Source organism: Bos grunniens, chromosome 10, assembly GCF_055505025.1.
Source record: "Bos grunniens cultivar Pamir isolate PY7600 chromosome 10, Bosgru_T2T1.0, whole genome shotgun sequence".
NCBI lineage: Eukaryota > Metazoa > Chordata > Mammalia > Artiodactyla > Bovidae > Bos > Bos grunniens.
In genome coordinates this window covers 74,981,823-74,995,578 of record NC_141174.1, presented here as the reverse complement: position 1 = coordinate 74,995,578, position 13,756 = coordinate 74,981,823, and the positions used below count along the sequence as shown (strand labels likewise).

At 43.0% G+C, this 13,756-nt stretch overlaps 1 protein-coding gene across 3 annotated transcripts in view; it reads left to right on the top strand.

The window, feature by feature from the left end:
* The first annotated feature begins 6,078 nt into the window (after positions 1–6,078).
* The window catches only part of KATNBL1 (katanin regulatory subunit B1 like 1), a 58,957-nt gene continuing 51,279 nt past the window's right edge, over positions 6,079–13,756 (top strand). For all 3 annotated transcript variants that reach the window (XM_086322072.1, XM_086322074.1, XM_086322073.1), the window contains exon 1: positions 6,079–6,205. The gene's annotated coding sequence lies outside the window, so the exon portion shown is untranslated. The remainder of the gene's footprint in view (positions 6,206–13,756) is intronic.

Sequence of the window (13,756 nt, the reverse complement as noted above, 5' to 3'; positions counted from 1 at the left end):
TCAAGTGAGAAATAATCACAAATACTAAAATAATATTTCCCAAAGCTCCAAATCAAATCCTAAACTTTAAAAATCTTGCACAGTTTTAATTTCCTGATTGCTATAAATTAGCAAAGTGTTTTTTTTTTAATTTCTGTATTTTAAAAAATATGTATTTATTGTGTATCTGGCTGTGTTGGGTCTTAGTCTCAGCACAGAGGACCTTCATTGCGTCGGGCAGGATCTCTCATTGCATCACATGGACTCGTTGTGGCGCAGGCTCAGTAGGCGCAGCATGTAGCCTTAGTTGCTTTGTGGCATGTGGGATCGTAGTGCCCTGACCCGGGATCGAACCTACATTCCCTACGTTGCAAGACAGATTCTTAACCACTGGACCATCAGGGAAGTCCCAGTAAAGTTACTTTTAAACAATTATTTTTTTAAAAAAGACATTTATTGTACAAAATGGAAAATAAAAATAAGTAAAAAAGGTAATAAATCCTACCATGCAAAAAAGTGATAACAATTTTCATGGACAGTTTGATTTAGACTCTCTCAGACTTTTTAAATTTATATTTTGACTTATTTAACATATATTTTATAACACGCTATTCCATGAAGGGCCATATTTTTATTTTTATAAAAGGCAAAGGACAGGCAAAGGAAAAAATATGGCTAAATCTTTCAGGTTTTTGTGTTTAATTCTCTGATACCTCTGACAGATGTTCAGGTTCTGTTGCTTTTATCCAGCCTTGGCTGAGATCATGCGACACTACCACACTGCACTTTCTCCCTGCCCCATTTCCACAATCCTGTCCACCCAGCCTGCAACGGGAGCCACGCTCCATTTCCCAGGACTGGGACTAGTCCTGCTACCCTTTGTAGATGAGAATAACGCTGTAGAATATTTGTGTTCTCCCCTTTGAAGGATTCAGAGTTGAGGTAACTTTGGGCTGCACAGGTAGCTCAGTAGGTAAAGAATCTGCCTGCAATGCAGGAGACATGGGAGACATGGGTTTGATCCCTGAGACAGGAAGATCCCCTGGAGGAGGGCATGGCAACCCACTCCAGGATTCTTGCCTGGAGAATCCCATGGACAGATGAGCCTGGTGGGCTACAGTCCACAGGGTCACAGAGAGTCAGACATGACTGAAGTGACTGAGCATGCTTGCACACCTGTATCTATCTATCTGTCTGTCTATCTGTCTATCTATCTATCACTCCTCAAGGCTTGCAGGATGTTAGTTCCCCTACCAGGAGTTGAACCTGGGCCATTGGCAGTGAAAGTGTAGAGTCCTAACCATTGGACCACCAGAGAATTCCCTGTCTTTCTTTAAGAGTCACAGTTAATGTTAGCATTTTAAAGACTTTGAGAAGTGGTATACTACAGTAAAGAAATATTTGTTTTATCCAACAGTTACCAAACTTCTGTGGCCAAGGAAACCTTTTTTTCTTCTTCCCTCTCTTTATTTTCAATCTAGCAACATCTTGCAGAACAGGTGTTCCAAAGAACGTATTTAATATTGCATAGCCAGTTTCTGTTCAGACTCAATTTTGTTACTGCCAAAGTGGTTTGGCCTTGTGTCCAGCTCTAGGAAGCAGACTTCAGTTTTCATGGTCTTTCTGCAGCTCCAGTCTCTTGAGGCTGCAGACATTTGTGGACCTCTTGAGGCTGTTTGCTCTTTCAAGTACCCTTCCCAAAGTTATTATGCTGCTTCTGATGCTCCTTGTCCTGCCATTTCCTTTCCTTTTTGCCTGTACCTTGCCTTTGAACCCCTCTCCACTATGCGTTTGTGAAGAACCCTCTAAGCAACTGCATGACTGGACTTGTTTTGCGAATGGTCACCGCTTTGAGATACTCTGTACTGATTACCAGGCCGTCAGCACCACAGTGAGTCTGTCTCCCCAGCACTAGTCCCCCGCCTGGAGCTGGTCTAATTACAAGTCTGGCTTTCCAAGGGAGCAGTCAACCAAATTGTATTCTTCTCTTAGAAAAATCACTGAAAAGGTAACATCAGAGAGAGTCACTGTGGTATGTACTATTGGAGTGTTTTACATAGGTTGCCCTATTCCCCAGCATCCCCTGAGATTGTGCAATTGAGGTAAAAGTGGCGTGGAAGGGCCCAAAGGTGGTGATCTAGGCTTCTGCGAGAGATGAACCTTGCTCCAAAGCTAGCATTCCTTCCACTCTAACAGGCTGCCCTACCTTCTTTCACTTGGTGACAGTGTACCTAACTGCAGGAAATCTATGGGGGAGGAGGGAAATGGTCTCTTGGGCTTCGGATTTGAAAAATCTATAACAAATATCATCATCTGCTTTCCAGCTGTCAAAGGGGAACAGCTGCATCCAAAACAAACTGCTTTAACAGGAGGATCTGCTCCCATTCAGCTGTCCCCACCCTCCACCCTCTCAAACAAAATCCAGGAAATTGCTGCTTCTGCCACCGAGAAGGGCATGTGTACTGTGGTGGTATTTGAAAGGACTGTGAACCTTGCAAACTAGGAGTGCACTTGCTCATTTCCAGTGGCACTGCCTTATCTGAAACTTTCCCTACTGCCATTCTTTCCTTTCACAGTCTGCACAGGAAGGTGGGGAAGGGAGGAGCAGAATAAAAGGGACGGACTTCTCACTTTGCCAAAGCCAGCTGCCTGGAATTTTCCAGGGGCTCTGAGGCTGAGCAGTGGATATAGCTAGCCATGGAAAGGATGAGCTATTGCTGTGTTTTACATCTCTTCACGCTCGGTCTTCTACCAGGCCCAGCATCATTCTGGAGGGGTAAGAATGGCATCACCATAGTAAATGCTCAGGTTCCCTGAACCTCTGACCTGAACGATCGCTCTTCATACCTAAAGTTCCGTCCTCCCTTCCTCCTCTCACTAGCCACCTTGCATCCTGATGATAGATTAATCCTTCCAAAGTATTGATGTAACTCTGTCACTTCCCTGCTCAATGCCTATGCCTTTTTAAGGTTCAACTGCCATTTTTATTATTATGTGCATTTATACAAATTGGCACTTCAATTGATTTTGTATGGATTGATCTACAAAATATGATATCATAAAAAAGCAGCTTTCAAAGTGGTAAGTAGGATATGATCTCATTTCTGTTCTTAAATATAGTTATAAGTGCATAGTAAAACATCTGAAAAAAACATATGTTCAAATAGAAACAGTGCTTGTCCATAAGTAATAGACTTTTACTGGTTTCTAATAATGTTTTTCCATCCCAAACACCTTCGCTTGATCATTCCAGACCTCCACAACCCGTCAGGTGACAGTCTCTGCTCCTGCCACTAGCTAGAGCTCTTTCCACCGGACTCAAATCGGGACAGAGAGCAGTCCTGGAATTTGTTTTGTATTTCTCCCACTATTAAAATCCTCTCAACTCCAACCTTCCTACATGATCTCTCCCCTGACTCTCCACTCAGAAGCACTCTTACAGCATGGCATGAGAGTTCTTTTCTTACATGGGTGTTTAGAGCCAGAGTTCTACACACCATTCCTGAAAGATGTCCATATCCCTGTAAGAGGGAGATGTAGGGCAGAGAGGCTAACTCGGCTGCCTGATCACTCAAATGGAAGGAATATTTAAGGCAGTTAGAAGGAAGGCCTGGGGGAATGGCTAGAGGGGTGAACTCTCTGAGACTGCTGAGGGCTCTCTGAGAACTACATTTCTATGCATAAGGTCTGGTGGTGCAGGGATAATAAAAATATGTGTGGAATGCACTTTTTTTTAATCCATTAAAAAGTCTTGATTGAGTTCCAAGGGGGGGAAAATGCAACTTTATTGACTGAAAAGTATCAGTGAAGAAAACTGACCTGCATTTTCGTCACTAAAATGGTATATATTTCCAAAAAAGCAATAGGAAGGCAAATTTATTTCTTTTCACCTTAAGCTATGTTGAGGTTTGGCAGCCATGTGGGCCAGATGTCTCTAAACCCTGGAACCCAAGTCTGGAGACAAACCTACCTGAAACTCTTGTCCTAAGACGTTTTAGAAATGAGAATATCAAGGTTCTCTTCTGGCCTTTGGACAACCTGAGGCCTTGTTTGAGATGAAATCCTTCTGTGTCAACACCGCAGATTCCCTGAGTCCCGGGACTCCGTTAGTTGTCTTACCTCATCACCCAGCCTTCCTTGAGGGTAAGAACTATGCCTTACACTCTTTTCACCCTCTCCTGGGGAGGGCCCAGCACACTGCCTTTGTGTAGTGGGTCAAGAAATTCCTGTTTGTGATAATGGCGATGAAGAAATAGCTTGAGAGAAAGTGACTTCACCCGTGTATGAGTTTATTTTCTTTCAAATGGCACACCCACTTAGTGTAAGTCCTACTCTGGGAATGTTCTGTGCTACACAGCCCTAGAACCCAGAGCTTCTGCTCCCTCCCTCACTCAACCTGCTGGACTCTCTCAGTCCTCCCACCTGTTAACAAGTGGTGCCCCATGCAGAGGCATGTGCCTGCCTGTGCTTGGTTCGATTTGAGAAGCTCTCCAAGACTGCTTATGCAAAACATACCCTAACAATATTTCTCCCATCAACCTAAAGTAGTGCCTGAAATTTTTACCATTACTTTTTTTTTTGTATTTAGTAAGGACCTTATTACTAGATAGAAAAAATACATTGTTATTATCATAAAATTATATTTTAGCTCTGATTAATTTTTCGGCCAGGCCTCACATTGCTCTGAACTTCCAGAGCATCTAGGATAAAGCTTTTATCATTGCATTCACCACAGAGTATTGGAATGATCTCCTTCCCTATTTATCCAAGCCACTGTGAGCTCCTCCAAGCTATCTGCCGGTAGATTGCATCCTGGCACAATGGTGGGCCTTCAGAAATATTGTTGAACCCAAATTAGGCAACCTGTTCCTTAGGCAGCCTTGGGGAGCTCTTAATGGAGTGCAAAAAGCAGTGATGTGAAGTCTTTTTGGGGTGGGATCTTACAGTGAACAACTGTTTCGTGAAATGCACTACTTGGGTGGCTTCTGCAAGGGATGAGAGGCCCACCAAAGATAAACTTGCTCCCATCACAATTTGGTTAACTTTGATCAGTAGCTTACTTTTGAAGACTGACTCTGTCTCCACTACAATGAAGAGAATTACCCTCGATAATTAAAAATCACCTCAGGGACAGACCCAACCCTAACCTCATCTCAGTGTTCCTCACCCTAAACTGGGTAAAGAAACTGAGCCTGCTTCCTGGGGACAGGGTCTACATCATGCATATTTGTGGTGTTCTTAAGAGTCCAGAAAAGAGTCTAGCAAGTATTAGGAAGTAAAAAATAAGAGCTAACAATTATATAGTGCTTACTATGTGCTGGACTTTCCTGGTGGCTCAGACAGTAAAGAATCCTCCTCCAACGCAGGTGACCTGGGTTCTATCCCTGGGTCAGGAAGATCTCCTGGAGAAGTGAATGGCTACCCACTCCAGCATTCTTGCCTGGAGAATGGAGCAGGAGCTGCCATTTGTATTTGTTTGGCAGCCACATGGCTGCCAAATGTCAACAAAGGAGCCTGGCAGGCTACAGACCATGGGGTCACAAAGAGTCAAACACAACTGAGTGACTGATACTACTATGTGCCAGATACAGTCCTCTAAGAATTTTATATGTGTTAACTCATGTAATCCTCAGAACTATGAGGCACATACCATTAATAACCCCATTTCATAGATGGGGAAACCAAAGCTTAAGGGCGTTTATACGATTTCCCAAAGGTCGCAGAGTTCCAGTCTGCCCTTTCAAAAATTTTGCCTTGGAGCACTTAAATGAGCGTGAGTGAATAAATCTCTCCCTGCACCACAGTTTTATAGCAGATTGTTTGCTCCTTCTGGTCCAACACTTAAAGCACGGTTTCATCCACTAGACTGTCACTAGCGCGGGGTCATTCTTTGACTTCTACAACTCAGTTCCTAGAGCGGTATTACTTGCCTCATCATACATAGCACGACTACATACTGCGTACCTGTGGCCGCCAGGGGGCACTGTGGCCACACGTTGTCTTCCCCCTCCCTCCAACCCTGAGCCACCTGAAAGAGGCGGAGCCAGCATTGGGCGGAGCCTCCAAGAAGTCCTAGGGGGAGCTATCCCGGCGGGCCGCGCGCGCGGCGGCGTTTGAATGGCCGTTCCTGGATCTCGGCCGGGGAGCCGAGGGATAGTCTGGGCTGCCGGGCGCAGTCGGTCAGCGCCTGGACTGGGCGGAGGCGCCGCGGTACCATGAGGCGCCGGTAAGTGACGAGCGGGCCTGCGTCTGCCTCGCGCCAGCGGCTGCCCTGCCGGGGCCGGGCCTGACCGCGCCCTGGGCCCACCTGCAGGCCCCGCGGCGGCCTCTCCTCGGCCTGGCCCGCGTGACGCTGCCGGGGTCGGGAGTCGGGGCGGGGAGGCGGCGGTGTCCGGTGGAGCCCCCTACGCTACTAGGGCGAGGAGGGTCGGGGCGGCAGGTATGGAGACCACTCGGGTGGGCGCGAGAGGTCTGGGCCGGGAGAGGCGTGGACGGAACCTGCTGTCACTTATTTATCTTCGGGTGGAGCCGACGTGTGCATCCCGCGAAGGGGGAAGGACGCCGGCGTCTGAGGCACTGTGTTTGAGGACAGGTTTTCCCAAGAGCCGCCTAGGCCGGGCAGTGGCATTTCCTTATTTTCTGCCGGGTCCTTGCTTCCCTGACACATAACCTTTTGTTCAGCAGGACAAAAACTTGACATAACTGCATAAGAATTGCTGATTGTAACTTTAAAAACCTCATTGTATTTTCTGAAAAGTTGTTCTGTAACTGTACCTAGGCTTTTACCACGCTCTTAAATTGGCTTAAGTATGGAGAAAACAAAGAGCTGATTTGTTTTCTTGTGGCTCGTAAAATTCCTTGAAAACAGAGGTGTCTATGTCAGTTTCTTTGAGATCTTAAAAAAAAAAAAAAAGGATTGTAACAAATTAGGTCTGTAACAATCACCAGTTTAGCACTTGGCAAAAATTATGAGAAACTAGTCTACCTAATAGCTTCAGTTTCTATAGTTTATTTCGTTGTGTATTTTTTTTTAAAACAACTTCAGACTAGAATCAGTTTATACATTGAGGCTTTAACTTGGCCAATAATTAGCGTTATAATAATAACACTGGTTAATAGTTATTTTGTGCTTTCTGTGTGCCAAGCACTGTTTTGAGAACTTTGCTTTGGGCAGACTTATTATCATTTTGACAAGGAGGGGACTGAGGCACAGAGAAGTTAGAAGTGACTTGTACAGGATTACACAGCTAATATGATTGGGACCCAAGCACATCGGCTCTGCTCTTTTAGCTATATTCCTCTGCTGCCTCCTTTACATGTGGTTCTTCCTAGTTTACAAAGCAGTTTCATTTCATTTACTTCTCTCAACTGGCGAGCTAATAGACCTGTGAGGTGCGCTGGTGTACATGCACATGCTGTTAAATCAAGTTCTCCCGTGGACATGCTTAATTTTTGTGCATTAAGCAAAAAATCCATTGGCTATTTTAAGATAAATAGAATGTATAAAGTTTAAGTTTGTGTTGTAGTTTATAGTTTTAATTCGTTTATCATTTCCTATAAGTGTAGAGTTTGAAACCTATGTATTCCTTAAAATATACCATTGTACATTAATGTTTGTTTCTGAAAACTTACTGAATTAGCTTAAATAATAACTCCATGACAAGAAAGTGAAGTCGCTCACTCATGTCCGACCCCATGGACTGTAGCCTACCATGCTCCTCCATCCACGGAATTTTCCAGACAAGAGTACTGGAGTGGGTTGCCATTTCCTTCCCCAGGGGATCTTGCCCACCCAGGGATCGAACCCAGGTCTCCCACATTGCAGGCAGATGCTTTACCTTCTGAGCCACCAGGGAAGCCCCCATGACAAGAAATAGGATTCAAAAGCAAAATCATTTCAGAAGAAATAACCGTTTACGCTTATTTACAGCTGAGAATTTAAATTTCATTCATCAGTTACCAAGCACTGTTAGGCCCAATTAGTTATACAAAAGAAATGTGCCAGGGCAGCAAAACCTGAGGGAAGTTAGTCTAGTTTGGAATATAAAATTAACAACCACCACCAAAAAAAAAAAAGATACATGAGATTTTCTTCATGAATGCTGTGGGTATGTGGTGAACTGGACTCAGATCAGTAAGGCTTCTGCAGAGAACCCAAACTGAAGATTGGATGTAGGACCTTGAATAATATGAATGGGGAATTTTAGTGGGGAAGCAGTGTGTTCAAAGATTTGGAATTGGGAGTGAAAATTATTTTTCTAGGGAACAGTAAGTCTGGTCTCTTTGGAAAGTTCCTACTGAGGAGAAGAAGATTATGGCAGAAGAGTGCCAGGAGTGTTATATAAGACCCATACGCCACAGAAGTTTAGGTCTGACGTAAATATAAAGGAGAGAGAGATGATACTAGGAGTTTACAAGCTTTTAAATGGTGATTCTCAGCTGCTGGCAGTTTTGCCCGTCGGGGGCATTTGGCAGTGTCGCAACTTGGGGGGTGGGGAGCTACTGGCATCTAGTGGATAGAGGCCAGGAATGCTGCTGAACATCCTGCAGCAGGACATGAAAACTAGTTACCCCGAATGTCAGTGCTGATGAGGTTGAGAAACCCTCTTTAAAGCTTTGTTTACATGGCTAGCCTCTGCTTCCATGTGCTTTAGATAAGTATGAATGATGAATTTTCAGAGCAGGAGTACGAGCAATATTAAAGTTAGGGAGAAGCTGCTTCAGGTACCTCAAGAAGACAACTGTTGTTAGAGTCTTGGGGGAAGGAGAGGCTGTAAGGAGTTAGGATAGGAGCAGTGAGGATGGAGAAATAGCAGCCCACTCCAGTATTCTTGCCTGGCAAATCCCATGGACGGAGGAGCCTGGTGGGCTACATTCATGGGGTTGCAAAGAGTCAGAAAACGACTGAGCATGCCTTAAGAAAGCACAGGTGGTGAAATGAGACTATGATTTAAATAATATTTTTCCTAAGTTTGAAAGTAATGTATGTTCATGGTAGGAAATTTAGGAAATGCAAATAAAGTGTGAAAAGAGGGAAAGCCACTTAGAAAATCCCCCAAGCAGAAAGACCAACTGTTAACATTTTCTTGTGGTGGTTCTTTTCAAATTTTTTTAAATGATGATTGCTGTTTTCCTTTATAAATCTAGGATTATGCACTTTTCTTCTTGTGGGGATTTTTTTTTTTTTTGACTCAGCAGATCATGAATATTTCTCATTCTTTGAAAAATGTTCTTTTTTAATGGTCAGGCTTTTGTGTGTGTGTGTTGTTTTGAAGTTGGAAATATTTGCTTTGTATGCAAAAGAGCATTTTGAGTGAAAGTCGCTCAGTCGTGTCCAACTCTTCGCAACCCCATGGAGTACAGTCCATGGAACTCTCCAGTCCAGAATACTGGAGTGGATAGCCTTTTCCTTCTCCAGGGGATCTTCCCAACCTGGGGATTGAATTTAGGTCTCCTGCATTGCAGGAGGATTCTTTACCAGCTGAGCCACAAGAGAAGCCCTTGTGGACATTTTGAAGGACGACATATTAGATCATGATGACTGATTAACTATAGGAAACAGTAGAGGTAAAAGTTTATGATAACTCCAAGATTTTAAGTTTGGGAAGCTAAAATAATGGTGCAGCTACTAAAATAAACCAAGCTTCTTGGGACTACGTGGCAGTCCAGTGGTTAAGACTTCACTTTCTAATGCAGGGGATGCAGGTTTGATCCTTGGTTGGGGAGTTAAGATCCCACATGCCTTGCAGCTAAACAACAACAAAAACAAAAAATCCCTTGAAGCAGAGGCAGTGTTGTAAGAAATCAAATAAAGACTTCAAAAAATTGTTCACATTAAAAAAAATCTAAAAACTGGGCTTCTCATAATACTTTGCATCTTAGGTATATAAACTGCTATTTACAGAGACACATAATGAGATTTTAATGAGGATCCTTGATGCTTATCAGCTTTCATTTTTCCTATAACTCCTATAATTAGTAATCTTCTTCTTTTTTTTGTAACTTTTTTTTTTTGTACTAAGCTTATTTTTCAGTTCTTTCTTAGCAAGTTTTTCCCTTTCTGCTGCTGCTGCTAAGTTGCTTCAGTCATGTCTGATTCTGTGTGACCCCATAGAGCCCACCAGGCTCCTCTGTCCCTGGAATTTTCCAGGCAAGACTACTGGAGTGGGTTACCATTTCCTTTGCCATTTCAAAAATACGTTTTCTTTTTAGAATACTAAGTAAGGCTTAAGTTTGTTGATCATGAATCTTTACTTTGAAAGATTAAATGACGAGTTTGGGTTTTTTTAAATGTATAGATTGCCAAAATTTATAAGCAAGAGGCGAAATGTAATTCTCCCAGAGGAGGAGGAATTATCTTTAGAAAGTCTTGTCCACTGGTGAGATGCCTCAGTACATCATATCGGTCAATATTACATTGCTGTTTTATCAATCATTATATTTGTTGATCTATACCAGTTAATCTGGTAGTTTGTGGAAAACATAGAAAAGTAAATTTAAAAAAAAACCCTTAAAGCTAATACAAATGGTACTTTTACTGGGAATATATGCTTTTCAAATTGGATAGGATGTAATTTGGCTTTTTTTACTATTGACTCTTTAGAGTTCAAATCCATTGACTTTGGAGAAGTTTTGTATTTTCTTTGTTCTTAGGACATGATGAGGGTAGAGATGGGAAGAAACTTCTGAAAGTTCCCCCCAGTTGTCTTCGCTATAATCACCTCTCTCCCCTTCAGTGTTACACACTGCCTAAAATTCTTTTTGCCTTTGGACAAGTCACTCAGGAACCTCCCACCTATGTATGAATCACAAGTGCCCATTCTGGCATTTCTTCTCTTTAGTATAATCTTAAAGCAGGCAGCTTGGTGTTACATAGGAAATGCTGTAACACAAAGTCACAGTTCTAAGCCTGGCTCTTCTGTTAGTGGCTGAGCGTTCTTGGGCAAATCCCTTAATCTTATCTGTAAATCGAAATTATCTCCAAGGTCCTTTCCAGCTCTTAAGAGCCTGTGAATCTGTGAAGCATTTGCTTTTGAAGTTACCACCGGAAGACTATTCGTCTTTCACATCTTAGCGTGAGTTACTCATAGATCATAAGTGATTTCTTCCAAAGGCATTTGTAAAAGCTGACTCCCATATAATAAAATTGGGAGTGGAATTTTAGAATGGAATTTTAAGTGCTGCTCGAATGCAAGCTCCAGGAAGGCAGGGATCTTTGTTTTCGTTCACTTTTGTTTCCAGTGGCTAGAATGGTAATTAGTAGATGACTCAGCCGGTATAGAATCTGCCTGCAATGCAGGAGACCCACGTTTGATCCCTGGGTTGGGAAGATCCCCTGGAGAAGGGAATGGCTGCTCACTCCAGTATTCTTGCCTGCAGAATTCCACGGACCGGAGAGCCTAGTGAGCTATAGTCCATGGGGTTGCAAAGAATAAGACATGACTGAGCCACCGACACTGTCACTTCCCTTTTTCATGTACCTAATATTTGTTGAATGAGTGAAGGAATGAGTTGTTTTTGAGGAAAGACAAGCTTTGAAAGAACTCAGAATGCAAATTTACCTGATTACAACCCAGTCATTCCTACAATATAAACATACCTCCTAGTTGTAAAGCGTCCACTGTTCACTTGACTGCCTTTCAGAACTATTACTAATCACTGTCCTGACTGCTCCTCGTGCTCACAAAGTGCAGTTGTGTCCATCACCAGGCCTTACGTTGGTGCCAGCTTGACTTTTCAGTGTTCCTTTTACTTGCAAAAATCTGTGCTTTGCCTATTCCGTGTACCACTTAATAACATTATTAACAGTATGGTTAGCGTTATTGCAAAACTAAATCATATATGTTGATTAAAATTTGGCCTTTCATCTGTGGAGGACTCATGGCATTAGCGTGGATGAGACCAGCACTCTTGGCTTTTCCATTCTGGTCGTTCTAATTCTACAACTACCATATAAAATAATCTTCAGGAATATTTCTAATCATATGGTTCCTATGTAAAACTTTGCAGTAAGTCTTTTTTGTCTACAAACTCCAGAATCCTGGACCCAGCATTCCGTGATTCTGCATTTTAGCCAACATAGCTTTTTAATCTGTCCAAGTCTTTTCTCTGTAGTGACCTGGACTCTTAACTGTTCCCCCACCTCCACCCCACCGCTTGCCAGATCTTTGTCCCCTACCCATGGATGGAACACAGGCTGTCAGTAGTGAAAGCCCAGAGTCCTAACCACTGGACTGCCAGAGAATTTCCTGGACTCTTAATTATTTCATTATTGACTAGTTGATGTAGATAATAATGAAACAAAAAAATTATTCTTACCTAGAAAGTATGTTTTCAGATAAGGAGAGGCTGACAGACTTTCTCAGGAAGCCTTTATTAGGTGGCATTCATTGTTTGGCTGACTTATTAATTTACTGAAAAATAACATCAAGAAACAAGAATCCTTTAAACTCTACATAAACAGTTTTTTCTCTCCTTGTTGGCAGACATATTTGAAAACTAAGGCCTAATCAGAAAAAAATTAAGTACCTGTGTAGTATATATAGTTAGTAGTATTAGTTGAGTAGTTAGTGAGTTCAGTTCAGTCGCTCAGTCGTCTCCGACTCCTTGTGACCCCGTGAACCACAGCACACCAGGCCTCCCTGTCCATCACCAACTTCCAGAGTTTACCCAGATTCATGTCCATTGAGTCAGTGATGCTGTCCAACCATCTCATCCTCTCTTGTCCCCTTCTCCTCCTGCCCCCAATCTTTCCCAGCATCAGGGTCTTTTCAGTTGAGTCAGCTCTTTGCATCAGGTGGCCAAAGTACCGGAGTTTCAGCTTCAGCATCAGTCCTTCAGCGAACACCCAGGACTGATCTCCTGTAGGATGGACTGGTTGGATCTCCTTGCAGTCCAAGGGACTCTCAAGAGTCTTCTTCTGTGCCTACAACATTGCTTGGTTGGTTTATCAGTATGGATGGGCCAGCTTTTATATATATATAGATATAATTTTATTTATTTATTGGCTATGCTGGGTCTTCGTTGCTGAGCAGGGCTTTCTATAGTTGCAGCAAGCAGGACTGCTCTGTAGTTGTGATGCACGGACTTCTCATTGTGGTGCTTTTTCTTGTTGTGGAGCACGGGCTTGAGGGCACATGGGCTCAGTAGTCGTGGCTCCTAGACTCTAGAACACAGGCTCAATAGTTGTGGCTCATCGACTTAGTTGCCCCATGGCATGTGGGATCTTCCTAGATCAAGGCTTGAACTTAAGTCTCCTTCATCGGCAGATTCTTTACCATTGAGCCACGAGGAAAGCCTGGGCTTTGTTATTTTGCGGTAACAAATAACCACCAACTCTCAGTGGTTTAAAATAACAAAGAATTCTTTCTTCTCAATTCGTGTTACATGCGAACGGTTGTCTGGGATCTCGACTCTGTGTTTTCCTTGCTCAGGAGTACTGAGCAGGTTATCTTACCATGCCTAACTTCAGGGTGATGGGCAGGTATAAACCTATCATGTATCTGAAAGAAGAACTGGAATATCATAACACAGTTTCAGTGTTTACCACAGTTGGGGAACTTTCTTTAGATATGTTCCTACATCTATCAGCTGTTTATTAGGTACCCACTATATATCAGGCACTATTCCTGATACAGTGAACATGGTTTCTGGTCTCATGGAGCTCACAGTCTAGTGGGAGGACATGGACAATAACCTAATAACCAAGTTAATTTCAGATAGTAATAAGTGCTATGGAGAGGGGAAATGTGGTACTGCTATAGAGACTGACCGGAGG